Genomic DNA, 16461 nt, shown 5'->3' with positions numbered 1-16461 from the left:
CCTCACAGAGAGCTTCCTCCCCCTCACAGAGACCTTCCTCCTCCCTCACAGAGAGCTTCCTCCCCCTCACAGAGACCTTCCTCCTCCCTCACAGAGAGCTTCCTCCCCCTCACAGAGACCTTCCTCCCCCCTCACAGAGAGCTTCCTCCCCCCTCACAGAGAGCTTCCTCCCCCTCACAGAGACCTTCCTCCTCCCTCACAGAGAGCTTCCTCCCCCTCACAGAGACCTTCCTCCTCCCTCACAGAGAGCTTCCTCCCCCTCACAGAGACCTTCCTCCTCCCTCACAGAGAGCTTCCTCCCCCTCACAGAGACCTTCCTCCTCCCTCACAGAGAGCTTCCTCCCCCTCACAGAGACCTTCCTCCTCCCTCACAGAGAGCTTCCTCCCCCTCACAGAGACCTTCCTCCCCCCTCACAGAGAGCTTCCTCCCCCCTCACAGAGAGCTTCCTCCCCCTCACAGAGACCTTCCTCCTCCCTCACAGAGAGCTTCCTCCCCCTCACAGAGACCTTCCTCCTCCCTCACAGAGAGCTTCCTCCCCCTCACAGAGACCTTCCTCCTCCCTCACAGAGAGCTTCCTCCCCCTCACAGAGACCTTCCTCCTCCCTCACAGAGAGCTTCCTCCCCCTCACAGAGACCTTCCTCCTCCCTCACAGAGAGCTTCCTCCCCCTCACAGAGACCTTCCTCCCCCCTCACAGAGAGCTTCCTCCCCCCTCACAGAGAGCTTCCTCCCCCTCACAGAGACCTTCCTCCTCCCTCACAGAGAGCTTCCTCCCCCTCACAGAGACCTTCCTCCTCCCTCACAGAGAGCTTCCTCCCCCTCACAGAGACCTTCCTCCTCCCTCACAGAGAGCTTCCTCCCCCTCACAGAGACCTTCCTCCTCCCTCACAGAGAGCTTCCTCCCCCTCACAGAGACCTTCCTCCTCCCTCACAGAGAGCTTCCTCCCCCTCACAGAGACCTTCCTCCCCCCTCACAGAGAGCTTCCTCCCCCCTCACAGAGAGCTTCCTCCCCCTCACAGAGACCTTCCTCCTCCCTCACAGAGAGCTTCCTCCCCCTCACAGAGACCTTCCTCCTCCCTCACAGAGAGCTTCCTCCCCCTCACAGAGACCTTCCTCCTCCCTCACAGAGAGCTTCCTCCCCCTCACAGAGACCTTCCTCCTCCCTCACAGAGAGCTTCCTCCCCCTCACAGAGACCTTCCTCCTCCCTCACAGAGAGCTTCCTCCCCCTCACAGAGACCTTCCTCCCCCCTCACAGAGAGCTTCCTCCCCCCTCACAGAGAGCTTCCTCCCCCTCACAGAGACCTTCCTCCTCCCTCACAGAGAGCTTCCTCCCCCTCACAGAGACCTTCCTCCTCCCTCACAGAGAGCTTCCTCCCCCTCACAGAGACCTTCCTCCTCCCTCACAGAGAGCTTCCTCCCCCTCACAGAGACCTTCCTCCTCCCTCACAGAGAGCTTCCTCCCCCTCACAGAGACCTTCCTCCTCCCTCACAGAGAGCTTCCTCCCCCTCACAGAGACCTTCCTCCCCCCTCACAGAGAGCTTCCTCCCCCCTCACAGAGAGCTTCCTCCCCCTCACAGAGACCTTCCTCCTCCCTCACAGAGAGCTTCCTCCCCCTCACAGAGACCTTCCTCCTCCCTCACAGAGAGCTTCCTCCCCCTCACAGAGACCTTCCTCCTCCCTCACAGAGAGCTTCCTCCCCCTCACAGAGACCTTCCTCCTCCCTCACAGAGAGCTTCCTCCCCCTCACAGAGACCTTCCTCCTCCCTCACAGAGAGCTTCCTCCCCCTCACAGAGACCTTCCTCCCCCCTCACAGAGAGCTTCCTCCCCCCTCACAGAGAGCTTCCTCCCCCTCACAGAGACCTTCCTCCTCCCTCACAGAGAGCTTCCTCCCCCTCACAGAGACCTTCCTCCTCCCTCACAGAGAGCTTCCTCCCCCTCACAGAGACCTTCCTCCTCCCTCACAGAGAGCTTCCTCCCCCTCACAGAGACCTTCCTCCTCCCTCACAGAGAGCTTCCTCCCCCTCACAGAGACCTTCCTCCTCCCTCACAGAGAGCTTCCTCCCCCTCACAGAGACCTTCCTCCCCCCTCACAGAGAGCTTCCTCCCCCCTCACAGAGAGCTTCCTCCCCCTCACAGAGACCTTCCTCCTCCCTCACAGAGAGCTTCCTCCCCCTCACAGAGACCTTCCTCCTCCCTCACAGAGAGCTTCCTCCCCCTCACAGAGACCTTCCTCCTCCCTCACAGAGAGCTTCCTCCCCCTCACAGAGACCTTCCTCCTCCCTCACAGAGAGCTTCCTCCCCCTCACAGAGACCTTCCTCCTCCCTCACAGAGAGCTTCCTCCCCCTCACAGAGACCTTCCTCCCCCCTCACAGAGAGCTTCCTCCCCCCTCACAGAGAGCTTCCTCCCCCTCACAGAGACCTTCCTCCTCCCTCACAGAGAGCTTCCTCCCCCTCACAGAGACCTTCCTCCTCCCTCACAGAGAGCTTCCTCCCCCTCACAGAGACCTTCCTCCTCCCTCACAGAGAGCTTCCTCCCCCTCACAGAGACCTTCCTCCTCCCTCACAGAGAGCTTCCTCCCCCTCACAGAGACCTTCCTCCTCCCTCACAGAGAGCTTCCTCCCCCTCACAGAGACCTTCCTCCCCCCTCACAGAGAGCTTCCTCCCCCCTCACAGAGAGCTTCCTCCCCCTCACAGAGACCTTCCTCCTCCCTCACAGAGAGCTTCCTCCCCCTCACAGAGACCTTCCTCCTCCCTCACAGAGAGCTTCCTCCCCCTCACAGAGACCTTCCTCCTCCCTCACAGAGAGCTTCCTCCCCCTCACAGAGACCTTCCTCCTCCCTCACAGAGAGCTTCCTCCCCCTCACAGAGACCTTCCTCCTCCCTCACAGAGAGCTTCCTCCCCCTCACAGAGACCTTCCTCCCCCCTCACAGAGAGCTTCCTCCCCCCTCACAGAGAGCTTCCTCCCCCTCACAGAGACCTTCCTCCTCCCTCACAGAGAGCTTCCTCCCCCTCACAGAGACCTTCCTCCTCCCTCACAGAGAGCTTCCTCCCCCTCACAGAGACCTTCCTCCTCCCTCACAGAGAGCTTCCTCCCCCTCACAGAGACCTTCCTCCTCCCTCACAGAGAGCTTCCTCCCCCTCACAGAGACCTTCCTCCTCCCTCACAGAGAGCTTCCTCCCCCTCACAGAGACCTTCCTCCCCCCTCACAGAGAGCTTCCTCCCCCCTCACAGAGAGCTTCCTCCCCCTCACAGAGACCTTCCTCCTCCCTCACAGAGAGCTTCCTCCCCCTCACAGAGACCTTCCTCCTCCCTCACAGAGAGCTTCCTCCCCCTCACAGAGACCTTCCTCCTCCCTCACAGAGAGCTTCCTCCCCCTCACAGAGACCTTCCTCCTCCCTCACAGAGAGCTTCCTCCCCCTCACAGAGACCTTCCTCCTCCCTCACAGAGAGCTTCCTCCCCCTCACAGAGACCTTCCTCCCCCCTCACAGAGAGCTTCCTCCCCCCTCACAGAGAGCTTCCTCCCCCTCACAGAGACCTTCCTCCTCCCTCACAGAGAGCTTCCTCCCCCTCACAGAGACCTTCCTCCTCCCTCACAGAGAGCTTCCTCCCCCTCACAGAGACCTTCCTCCTCCCTCACAGAGAGCTTCCTCCCCCTCACAGAGACCTTCCTCCTCCCTCACAGAGAGCTTCCTCCCCCTCACAGAGACCTTCCTCCTCCCTCACAGAGAGCTTCCTCCCCCTCACAGAGACCTTCCTCCCCCCTCACAGAGAGCTTCCTCCCCCCTCACAGAGAGCTTCCTCCCCCTCACAGAGACCTTCCTCCTCCCTCACAGAGAGCTTCCTCCCCCTCACAGAGACCTTCCTCCTCCCTCACAGAGAGCTTCCTCCCCCTCACAGAGACCTTCCTCCTCCCTCACAGAGAGCTTCCTCCCCCTCACAGAGACCTTCCTCCTCCCTCACAGAGAGCTTCCTCCCCCTCACAGAGACCTTCCTCCTCCCTCACAGAGAGCTTCCTCCCCCTCACAGAGACCTTCCTCCCCCCTCACAGAGAGCTTCCTCCCCCCTCACAGAGAGCTTCCTCCCCCTCACAGAGACCTTCCTCCTCCCTCACAGAGAGCTTCCTCCCCCTCACAGAGACCTTCCTCCTCCCTCACAGAGAGCTTCCTCCCCCTCACAGAGACCTTCCTCCTCCCTCACAGAGAGCTTCCTCCCCCTCACAGAGACCTTCCTCCTCCCTCACAGAGAGCTTCCTCCCCCTCACAGAGACCTTCCTCCTCCCTCACAGAGAGCTTCCTCCCCCTCACAGAGACCTTCCTCCCCCCTCACAGAGAGCTTCCTCCCCCCTCACAGAGAGCTTCCTCCCCCTCACAGAGACCTTCCTCCTCCCTCACAGAGAGCTTCCTCCCCCTCACAGAGACCTTCCTCCTCCCTCACAGAGAGCTTCCTCCCCCTCACAGAGACCTTCCTCCTCCCTCACAGAGAGCTTCCTCCCCCTCACAGAGACCTTCCTCCTCCCTCACAGAGAGCTTCCTCCCCCTCACAGAGACCTTCCTCCTCCCTCACAGAGAGCTTCCTCCCCCTCACAGAGAGCTTCATTCCCCTCACAGAGACCTTCCTCCCCCCTCACAGAGAGCTTCCTCCCCCCTCACAGAGAGCTTCCTCCCCCTCACAGAGAGCTTCCTCCCCCCTCACAGAGACGTTCCTCCCCCCTCACAGAGAGCTTCAGTGGAAGAACCAATGAAAAGCCAGCAGGGCATGTATCTACTCCTAGACAGAGAGCTCCCCCTGCAACCCTCTATCTCAATAAATTTTGCTTTTGCTTCACTTTGTCCATGAACACTTTCTTGGATTTTGCCAAACAAGGAACTCTGACCACAATTCCACATCCTGCTATCAAAGGGCCTGAGGAGAGAATGTGCTGAGAGAACATAGAAGCCAGTGTCTTATAGGCTCATACCTAGGAAACAGATAAAAACAACACAACAACAATAAGAAAACCTCACATAAAATGTGTGATCCCACATAAAGTGTTGTATGCATATATATATACTGTGTATAGACTCATATGTATGTGTATGTAGATATATATGTATGCACCTATACCACAGAGAGAAATATAGTGATTTATGATAATAAGTTACTGTTTAAGGGAAAAAAACAAGAATATAATTAAAAGTAGAAATATCACTCTTATCAGCTTTAAAGCTACAGAGTTTGGTCTTAAAACCTATGAATAGTGGAAGAAAAGAACAATGGATACATACATCTGCCTATAACTAGTATTTATACCATGAAGAGATTTTTTAGGGGATGAAAGTGGCTAGTTTGGGAATTAATTCTAGAAGAGGTCAAAATGTTTTATCACTTTGGAGTTAAAGTTCATGGGATAAGATTTTGCATGATGACGAATGCTTATTTTAAATTGTTCAACAAATTTAACAATCTTAAAATAAAGGAAATAAAAAAGAAAACTGCCTATATCTAAGGAATGAAATAAACAAGTCAGCCAACAAACAAATAGACAAAAGAGACCAAATAAATTCATGGGTTGGGTTTACCATGCACAGGAGGCTTTGTAACTCTGCCCATGAGTTACAATTGCATAGAATTGAGGAAAGTTTTTAACTATGATTGAAGGAAATTGAGAGAGATGTCCAATGGCTCACTAGAAACTTGAGCTCTAATTGTCAAAATATTTTGTGTATATGACTTTGGTTAGGAAAAGGAACAAGGAGTTATAGTTAAAGAATGGAATACTTTTTTTGTGAGAAAAATGCTATTTGTGAAAATCTGAAGCAGCAGTACAAAACTCAGAAGCTCCACTTTGGTGCAACAAACATGGATAGGATGCTAAGCAACTCCAGTCTTTCCATAAATGAAATAAAATTTGAGTTTGACAGAGTAGTAATCCTTAAAGCAGCAATCCTCACATTTCAATAAGACCCTGTATCTTGTCAAATAAGCAACTAGAATGAGCCTGGCCTTTTGGGGTTTCCCAGACACGGACACACGGGGAGACTTTCTGGCCAGCGTCTTGGTCAGTGAACGCGCGTATACATGACCTTTGGAAGCAGCTGAAACCGTGACTTTCATTTTAGCTGCTGAGCGAGGGGAGCACCTGACTGACCCCTCACACACGGTGCTCAGACCTGCAGGCCGGGGCCCTGCCCTGCGAGCCGCTGGCCGAGGGGAGGACAAGCCGAGCGTCTTCCTCGGAGACCAGCTGGAGTCGCCCCCACTTTGTTGTTGGGGAACTGTTTCTTCAGATCGTTAAGGGAATTGTGTTCAAAATGTTTCTTTTTTTCTCTTAATCTACTGATCAATGCACTCCATTTCCTTAAAATGGGCCTCGCGTAGCTTCTGATAGTTTGGAGGAGGGCTTGCAGTTCTTTTATTTTTTTCCAGATTTGGAAAACCCATCTGTGTAGACAGACGTCTTTCTTTCTGGAGGCACCTCTGCCTCTCCGCCACCATTTATTCCACTAGGACACGGCCTTCTTGTCCCTTGGCTCTCATCGGGGAAGAAGGTTCTGCAGGAGCTCCGAGAGGCGGGTTTTTCTGCTTTTCTTGACTCTGGAACTCAGGGGGGTCACTTGTTCTTGCATCTGCACGATCCTGCTGGGAGTCAGGTTCCGGTGGACAGGCCCCTGCCCTCTCCTGTCTGGTGACCTGGCCAGCCAGCTCCCTCTCAGCTTGTTAATCTGTAGGTTGGTCTCATCCCAAGAGGATGCAGATGGTTTTGTTTTTTGTTTTTTCTTTTTAATTTTCTTGCTTCCCGTTTCACATGGGCTTTCAAGGCTTTTAGCAACTTGTCTGCATACACGAGACAGCAGCTCAGGGAGAGGTCCCGCTGGAGAAGCAGAGCTGGGAGTCGTCAGCCGGAGGCCCAGCCTCTTGGTCACGGTCTCTGAGGAGTCCAGCTCCTCCAGGGAGGGGACGGCATCACAGTCTGCTTCCAGGCGACCACACAAGGCCCCCTCCGACCTCCGCTGTGCGGTTCAAAACCCTGGTGCCCTAAAATCACACTTCTTCATAGCAATCTGCATTTTCAATTATTTTAACTCTAAGAATGTGCAATGACAGGTAAATAAGATATTTATACTTGGGTTATAAATGTAGTAAGATGTGTTTACACTTAATATATAATTAAATTATTTATGAAGTAAATAAATTATTAATATTAACTATTAAAAATAAACATTATTTTATATTACAGAAGAAATCAAGGATTATAATCAATAAATAGTTTCTGACACAGATGTCTTTAAATCTGTCGTCAGAAATCTGGGCTTCTAGTAAGAGAGGCTAGAGTATTTAAGATTATAACCAATGTTACCTCTGCATATTACAATGATTCAATGATTTTTATAAGGATTTAAGTCATTCTCACACTATGTCCTATATTAGTTAAAATGACATCACTCCACAGAGTACCCTTTCCATGATCTCCCATCAACTAGACAAAATTATTTTCTAATGCCATCATTTGTGAGACCTTGAATTGTATATAAAACTAGAGGCCTGATGCATGAAATTCATGCATGGGCAGGTGTGTCCCTCAGCCCAGCCTGCACCCTCTCCAATCTGGGACCCCTCGAGGGATGTCCGACTGCCTGACACCTAACTGCTCCCCTGCCGGCCTGATCTTGCCCCCAACTTCCCTCCATGGCTGGCCTGATCACCCACAACTCCCCTCCCCTGCAGGCCTTGTCACTCCCAACTGCCCTCCCCTGCCGGCCTGGTCGCACCCAACTGCCTTGCCCTGCAGTTCTGGTCACCCCCAACTGACCTCCCCTGCAGGCCTGGTCACCCCTAACTGCTCTCCCCTGATGGCCATCTTTGACCACATGGGGGTGGCTATCTTGTGTGTTGGAGTGATGGTCAATTTGCATATTACCTCTTTATTATATAGGATCACTTTTAGCAGCTGAGGAAACTACTATGACTCAATTCTATGTCCTCCCTAAAAATTAGAAATTATCTTGTTTTAATGTATGAGTCCTTGCTCTATCCTTTCTTGATAGAAAGTGTTACAGAAAATAGCAGAAGTCATTTAGTTCCACTTTTCACACACCCACTTGTAACAGCTAGCACTGAGAAGGCAAGGGAAACTGAGGGCGACTCAGAAATGATGAGCTGCTTTTATTGCTGAATGTGAGGAGAGAGAGAGGAAGAGAGGGAAAGAAAGAGGGAGAGAGGGAAAGAGAGAGAGAGAGAAAGGGAAAGAGAGAGAGGGGTGAATATTCCTATGATTATAAAAATAATAGAAAAAATATAAATATGTTAAGAGACTGACATTATAAGGAATCCAAAGTAAAAGAGAAGATGGTCACGGTGGCCTATTCATAACACAACAATGGATTAACTTTCAGAAGTAAAGATTAGAGATGAGCCGCTGCTCCCCAAAGGAGTGAGAATCATCTCTATGAGAACACTCCAGAGAAACAGGGGTGGGCGAGAGTAGGTTTACAGTTAAGAGTAAGCTAAACAGACTAAATTTTTGTATTATTATTTATTAATTATCAAACTATTTAGTTATGAATTAATTTATAAGTATATGTATTATTTATTATATTATTTGCATATAATAAGATCCCTGAGAAAATAATCAAATATTAACTAGAAATTTCACAGAATTAAAATATATATCAGTGCACACTAAAATTTTAAAGAAAAAGCATGCACAAATCTAGGCATATTATAGTGAAATTTAGGACCCTCAATGATAAAAGAAATTTAAATCGCACCCAAGGAGAAGAAATTATTATGCACAAAAGAACAAATGCTGATTATATATCCAACATTATAGCAGGAAATCAAATAACATATTTAAATTATTGAACAAGACAACTTCATAAATAGCACATTACCTTTTAAGCACAAGGGTGAATAAAAAAAACACACATTCAGGTAATTAGAAGATTGTCTATCAAAATCTACTTTGAGTGGAATTAGGATTGCAATGCTGAAATAACATTTTAATATGTTATGAAATACCCACTGTCACTCTGTAGAGATGGTATGTTTTCTTCTCTTTATATCCATAAATATGGTGAATTATGTAAATGGGTTTCTAATATTGAGCTAAATTTGCAGTTGTGCAATATGACCTGTGATACCAAGAGAAAGCAATGAAATAGATTATATAAGGGGGTTTAAATAACAATACTAAGTACAGAATAATAAGACACCAGTGAAAAAAACATATTCACAGCAGTCCAGAATAAAACTGATATGATAAAATCATGATCAAATGCATTACAAAAGAACAAAGGAAAGGTGATTAGGAACCAAGTATTGTATATTTTGAAATCAATAAATGAAATACTACTATGACTAATAATAATAAAAGTACTTTTAAATAAGCAGTAACACAGTATAATGTCACAAAGAGACCTCAATATATTTTAAGAAGAAATAAGCTATAATTTTATTCATTCAACTCTATGTAATGGCATTAGAAATCAGAAAAAATGCAACACTCAGAAAACACATACATACAAATCTGCACATCCCTCCCATTTGCAGAAGGAGCATATACCGAAATACTTACAAGCAACAATTTAGCTAAATAATTCTTATGGAATTAAAACAATTAGAACCATACCTAAACATAAAATGTATGAGAGCAGCTATATCACTTAAAAATAGATCAAGAGAATATGAAAACAAATGAGCACTTTCAATTAAACCTTAAACACATTTAGTTATAGCCACTCTTTCCTAACTCTTCACTAAAAAAAGGTGTATAAAACTACATTAACCGATAAGTACACGGTACATAGAAGAGAATACATCAGCAGGCAAGTGGTAGTGACACCGTTTCAGAAACTGGGAAGAAGATAAATGAGGGTTAAATGATTGGGCAGAGCGGAGGGAGCTCATTGTGTGTGTGCCTGTGTGCATAACCCATCAACGCCTGCACACCCGTGGGAATCGCCATCCAGCTCTGAAAATCCAGATAGCGGCACCTTCCTTGTGAAACATGGAAAACTAAAAGTTGGAGAAATCGGTTTAGACATTGTGTGAATTCAGAGATAACAGGCAAAATTGAATGTGGCTTACACATTAACCTGAAGGCAGGGAGATTAATTACAATTCTGAACCTCTTTTCTCACGAAACCACCAATATTGGCAGCCAGGCTTAGCCAACACAGGTAGGAGATAAGAAGTTTACTTTCCAAGGAGCTGAACAACCCTGTGGTTGATAGCATGTGATCTCCCAAAGATCCGCTGCCCTAATTCCTAGAACCTGTGAACATGTGTGACTACACCACAAAAGGGGTTTGCAGCTTAAATTATGGCAGGAAATTTAAAGTAAAGGGAGTTCCGGGGCCTGGGGTGACGCTGCCGCAGGTGCCGAGGCTGCCAGGAGCCCCAGATGGCAGGTGTGGGTTAGGGTTAGGGTTAGGGTTAGGGTTAGGGTTAGCATTAGGGTTACGGTTAGGGGGGGGAAAAAGTAAAGAGAATTTATTCTGGATTATCCCAGTGAACATAATCTAATCACAGAGACCTTAAAAACAAAACTTGCTCTGGCTGGAGCAAGACAGATAACACAAGGTGAAATCAGAGAAATTTTTCAAAATTCCACTCAATCATGTAATTGGAAGAGGTCCAATTAAACAGGGGTTACAGAGTTATAATTTTATGGTGAGGCACAGTACTTAATTCCATCTTAAACAGAAATCTTTGATTCAAAGAGTTTATGTTTTTCTCTAGATTATTAAAGAGCAGCTAAACAAATTTAAACATTTGAAGAACCCCTCTAAGTAAAAGTCAGAGATTAAAACTAACAAATGCAAAATAATTTCTTAGAGATCCCAGAGAAACATTGACTTGAATGAAAAAAAATAACCTACCAAAAAATCTCTATAATTATGTAAGATGGCATTTGATTTCAGAAATAAGGCAAAGCTGCTAGAAAATAGGGACATTCTAATAATATTGGAAATTGGGAATATTACAGTAGAGATGAAAACAAATGAATATTAGATTATTAAAGACCAAAAAAAGGAAGAAATATGAGAAATTAAAATAGTATAAGAGAATAAAAATTGGAGGCATAGAAATAATCAGAGAAATCATACTAACCAATTTTCAGAAATGAGGAAATGGATTTCTAGACTTAAAGGCTCACTATAAACATCACATAATTAGTGATGACCAACTCTCATATATCTTCCTGGAATTTTAGAATGGCGGTGATAAACAAAAGAATAAAAAATGATCCATGGTTTGAAGATGAAAACAGGTTCATGTAGGCATAATCTACATGGCCCCCATGATCTTCATTACCTGGTGTTATACTCATGTTAGGTTACATTTTATGGCCAAAGAGACGAATGCCATGTCTTTGGTTAGGTTATATTCCCAAATCAACCCACTTTAAATTAATAAAAAGGCAGATTATCAGGGGTAAAATGGATTAATCAGTTGTAAAGTTTAAAAGTGAGTATATGAGTTCAGAGACTCTTTTCTGCTGGCCCAAAAGGACAAGCTGCCATGAGATCTATAGACAGTGGACTCTACCAGCAACTTAATGTGATTGCAAGTGCACTCTTTCCCTATCAAGTCTCTAGATTAAACTGTAGTCAGGTCAACAAGTTGATTGCATCCCCGTGAAACGCTAAGCAGAGATCAAGCTAGTTTGGAAGTCAAGTTTAAAGGCATGCAATCATGAATCAGAAAAGCACTGGGTATTTCAACATAAACAATAAAAGGATCCTTCTTCTACTTTTACAGATTCTGTGATGTCACTGGTCCCACCCAGACAGATACTCAGGATAATTTTCCTATTTTAAAATCAGCAAATTAGCAGCCTAATTACACCTGTAACCTTAATACTCCTTTACCATGTTCCTTATAATATTTACACATTTGGGGGGATTAGGGCATAGATGCCTCTGGGAGGCCATTATCTTGTCACGGACCCTATTCAGTCACTGCACCTTTGGTTAGTGTTTTTACGTAATAACAGTATAGCACAACTTGAAATCATGGAATGGAGTACATGTGGGGCACTGCGAATGACATTCAGGACCTGAATTAATTAGTAATCTCTCCACTATTCTGAGTTTACAACCTTTCTCTACCCACATCAGGTCCATATCAATTCCACCTTTAATTTCATTGTGTACTTATACTGAGAAAAGTGCGTGAAACTCTCTATAATATCCCCAAATTTCTTATTAGATAGTAAGCATAGGTCAGCATTACTGCAGAATAAATAAACCCAGAATCCCTAAAGTTTAATACAGTAACATTTATTTATTACTCATAAAAAGCCCTAAAATTCCCAGTAACATTTCAAATCCAAAGTCTTTTATTTCATGTGGAGCGTTTTCCTTATATATTCTGTTCCTTGGTAGTCTATTCATAGTTTAAATTCTCTATAGTGGTCAATAGGATCCAACTTCCATTTTCCCTATGATATTCAACTACTTCCCTCCTTACCTTCCTTCAGTCATAGAAGCTCCCTTGCTTCTTTTTAAAAGTAGTCCATATACTACTCATCCTCATTTCCTTTGCACTGCCTTTTCTCTCTGCTTGTAATTCTCTTCTCTCAGGTACCCACATGGCTAATTCCCTCGCCTCATTAAAATCATTGCTTGATTTTCATCTTCTCAATGAGGTCTCCCTTTGGACATTCTCAGTAATATTATAAGTGATTCCTCTCTCCTCAATTCTCCTGACCCTTCTTAAACTACTCCGCATTTTTTTTGTGTTCATAGAACTTATTTCTAAGTAATTTTTATATTTTTATGTATAGTGTTTGTCAGTCTCCCCCAACCAAGATGTAAGTTCCAAAAGAGAGTGATCTTCTCTTCAATAATTACTAACATAAATCATTCACTTAGGATAGGTACTGGACAATAATGAATATTAATTTATTCATTTTATGTTATGAATGAAGGAATATATGTAGTGTGGGTGAAGCACTTTGTATTTGGGTGCTTCTCATCATTTTGATGACTTCATGAAATGCTGAATGGAGGACACCCAAATGTCAGTAGGAGTTTACTCCTCACCGTCTTTTAGGATTTCCAGAGAAGCATCCTCAGACTTCCTATGGGGACTGGAGAAGTGATATGGCGATATGGCAATTTCTAAATGTCCTGTGAGTTTCTTGGTATCGACCAGCATTTTCCTGGATTCCTAGCAATCTAACCAGTCACTTTCTACAGGACTTTGTCTAGGAGTGCTCACTGAGTGTCCTTGACACGGATTCTGCGTTTATATGCTACACATCTCACTCCTGCTCATGACGCTACTTGGCTCTGTACCATCATTCTCCTCTCCATGTATGGGTGACAATAATCGCCCTTCTCTTCTGTTTTGGCCTCTGCACATTCTGAATGCAGAGCAGCGGTGTCTGCTAAGTTAGTGACCATGTGTCTGTGTTCTGCCTTTTTATTGGCAGACATGCCCTCTGTTGTCCTCTTGATCTGCACAAATCTGTACTTTTTATACACATTTACTTTCATGAGGTCTCAAGAGGGAGAAGAAATATATCTGAGAATTCAGTGTACCTGTCCAATTTGAATCTGGCTGTTATTATATTTTTACTAAATTTTTTAACTCTAAGAAGTCTAATGTATCTGAAAGCTAACTACCATTGTTATTATATTTCTTATTTACAATATCTTAACTCTACAAGATTTAATAATGTATTTTGTTTATGGAATATCCTTTCCAACTTAATCAAAACTCTTGTTAATGGCATTTGATTAGCCACTTTTACTGAACTAAACATAATGTTTTGCAGAAACAATAGCAAAATGTTTTTTAATAAGTATTCATAAAAGGTACCTAAATTAAATGTGACCTATTAAAAAATCCCTTTTATATCTAGCTATATCATTTTAAATGAAATTATACATTAACTGAGAGCTGCTGAACATAATTATTTTAATGATTTTAATGCAGTATTAGATATATATTTTTTTATTTTCCCTAGATAAAAAATGAAATTGAATGTAGGTTGTTTTGAAAGGAGTTATAAAATAAAAAAGAACTAGGACTATGAAGACAGTCTAATGATTATGTTTGAAATAGAACTACCTTCTCTCAGGAAGCTGGTAAAGGTTGTTATTTAGAGGCATTATTTAGACTTTTTGTTTCAAACAAATATCTCTCTGAAAAGGAGCTAAAATTTCAAAATGACTTAGACTAGTTTTGAAAGTATTTAAAATAAAATTCTATTTCATCCTTTTTAGTACTGCTTCTAATCCTTCTCACACTTTTGGTTCAAAGGATCACATAAAGAATTACATAATAGCATCAGTCTATAATTATAATCACTCTTACTTTTTAATAATTTATTTGAAGGTGCTAGTTCCTCATTATGTAGTGTTATTTGGTTTCATTATCATAATGGTATTTCTATTTATAATGCTAATTCTTCATTCTTAACAGTAATCATTTTAATTTTAGGAGCAATGATTTTGTTAGAAATTAATTTAAAAAAGAAAATAGTCAAAACTGAGTTAGTTAGAAGTAGAATCTATTTATTTGGACTGAATTAATGTAACTCCTTGGTTTATTTGGTGATAAGACTATTTTGAAGCCAGCAGCTCTCTGCTTGAGTTCCGCTTGACTTCCTGCAATGATTTATGTGTGTGCGAACACTAATTCATGTCCCAAAGTGACAGCTAGAAAGAGTGCAAATGTTGCCTAGGTGGCTGATTATCAGAAAAGTTACTGAAATACATGAAGTTAGGTATTTAGTGGGCAGTACTAGTTGGTCAAACACAACTTATCACACCTGATAAAAATGTCCTTGGCTAAATCTAGTTATATTTGTAACATTATTAAATGAGTTACATATTAAAATAGAAGACAGATTGAAGGAGGTATTTCTCTGATTTTGACCTTGGCTATTTACGGTCCTGGTTTTCATTTGGTGAGCCTTCCATGCTATTTCCTTTATTGGGGGGATAAATTTGGCATTGTAAAAGTTTTTAATACATTTCTCAAAATTTTCCATGATTACTAAACATGTATCCACTTTGAGTTGAATTTGTGAAAGAGATTGGAGATTGAGGTATGATGCAAAAAAATGTTATAAATTGTTGATAATTTTATTTCAGTAAGATAAGTTTAACAGTTATAACCTACCTTGGGCCATGGTTACATGTAGATTAATTCACAAGAGGGGGCTGTATACATTTCCTCATGCAATTGTGTGTCTCTTCATGAGAGAACATGGTATTAAGTTCTAGGGGATGGTTCACACTTAGTACTCAGAGATCTAATAAAAAATGTTTTATTACTAGAAATTCTCAGAAATTATTCAACCTCTCTGTTTCTTCTTGAATTGATCATCTTAATTTTATTCAGAGCTAAATGCTAACTATTTTCCAATTTGGTGGTTGTGAACTGTGACAAACATTATTTTCTCAGGACAAGTGAAGACCATCTTCCCCAGTGGATGAAATGTGATTGGAGCAGACAGACTTTGAAGATGACCCACAGGATCCCTGCTCCTTGTATACAGTGCCTACACTTGAATGTAGCTGTACCTGTAAATATGATGAAATACTTCCATGATGATGCTATCTTACATACGACACTGTCTTAGCTGAATGAGGAGAGATTTTTCTGTTGGCTTTGGAGAAGTAAGCTGCCAAGCTCTGAGCCACATGGCAAGGGACTATGGGTGGCTTTCAGAAGTTACCAGCATCCCCCAACAGGGAAAGCAAGAAAATTGAAACTTTGGTCCTATAGCCAGAGGGAAGTGAATTCTGCTAACAGCCACATGTGCCATAAAGAGGTCCCCAAGTTTTATAAAGAAAGATAACTCAGTTGATATCTTGATTTTAACCTTGTGATGCCATCAATTGACCATTAGCTAAAATATCCTAGAATCCTGACCCATGGCAACCGTGAAGGAAAAAAAAATTGCTTTTGAAAGCTGCTAAGTGAAATTTCCAGAAAGGCTGGTTTGACCTAGCAACTGAAGGACTTGTTAGGTGTATGAGGAATATGAGTTTACAATTTTTACTTCTTCAGTGTTAAATGAGTCTGATTGTAGGCTATCTTCTTAGATTCAAGTTGAGAAATAAACACATAATTTAGAAGGAAAGGTTAAAGAGAAGATTGTGTTTCAAAGTTAGTTATCATAAATGTGGCTTAGCATGATATATATCACAGTAAAATTATTTTTGCACATTTTAATACAATTTGTGAAGGCTCATTGACCAAAATATTTTAACTGGATGCTGCAATTAAAATAATTTAAGGGCTTTGCTTGATTTAAGGCTACACTAATGCAAGTCATTAATTCTTGTAATTATACTCAATGCCATTTTTTATTGCAACAGAGAATACATATAGTACATGACTATATGCAGTTATTTTTTAAATTACTATAAAGAACATTTTACCAAAGAGAGGCTGATGTTTTATATATCCCTTATGTAATGAACAGGGTAGCAGAAATGGCAATGTGAA

General features: G+C 43.6%; 1 pseudogene; it reads right to left on the bottom strand.

Moving 5' to 3' along the window:
* Positions 1-5896: 5896 nt before the first annotated feature.
* Positions 5897-15136, bottom strand: LOC106727520 (annotated as a pseudogene).
* Between the last annotated feature and the right edge of the window lie 1325 nt (positions 15137-16461).

This window comes from Myotis brandtii, unplaced genomic scaffold, assembly GCF_000412655.1.
Source record: "Myotis brandtii unplaced genomic scaffold, ASM41265v1 scaffold440, whole genome shotgun sequence".
Lineage (NCBI taxonomy): Eukaryota > Metazoa > Chordata > Mammalia > Chiroptera > Vespertilionidae > Myotis > Myotis brandtii.
The sequence above is the reverse complement of the archived record's forward strand: the minus strand, read 5'-3'. Positions and strand labels throughout refer to the sequence as shown.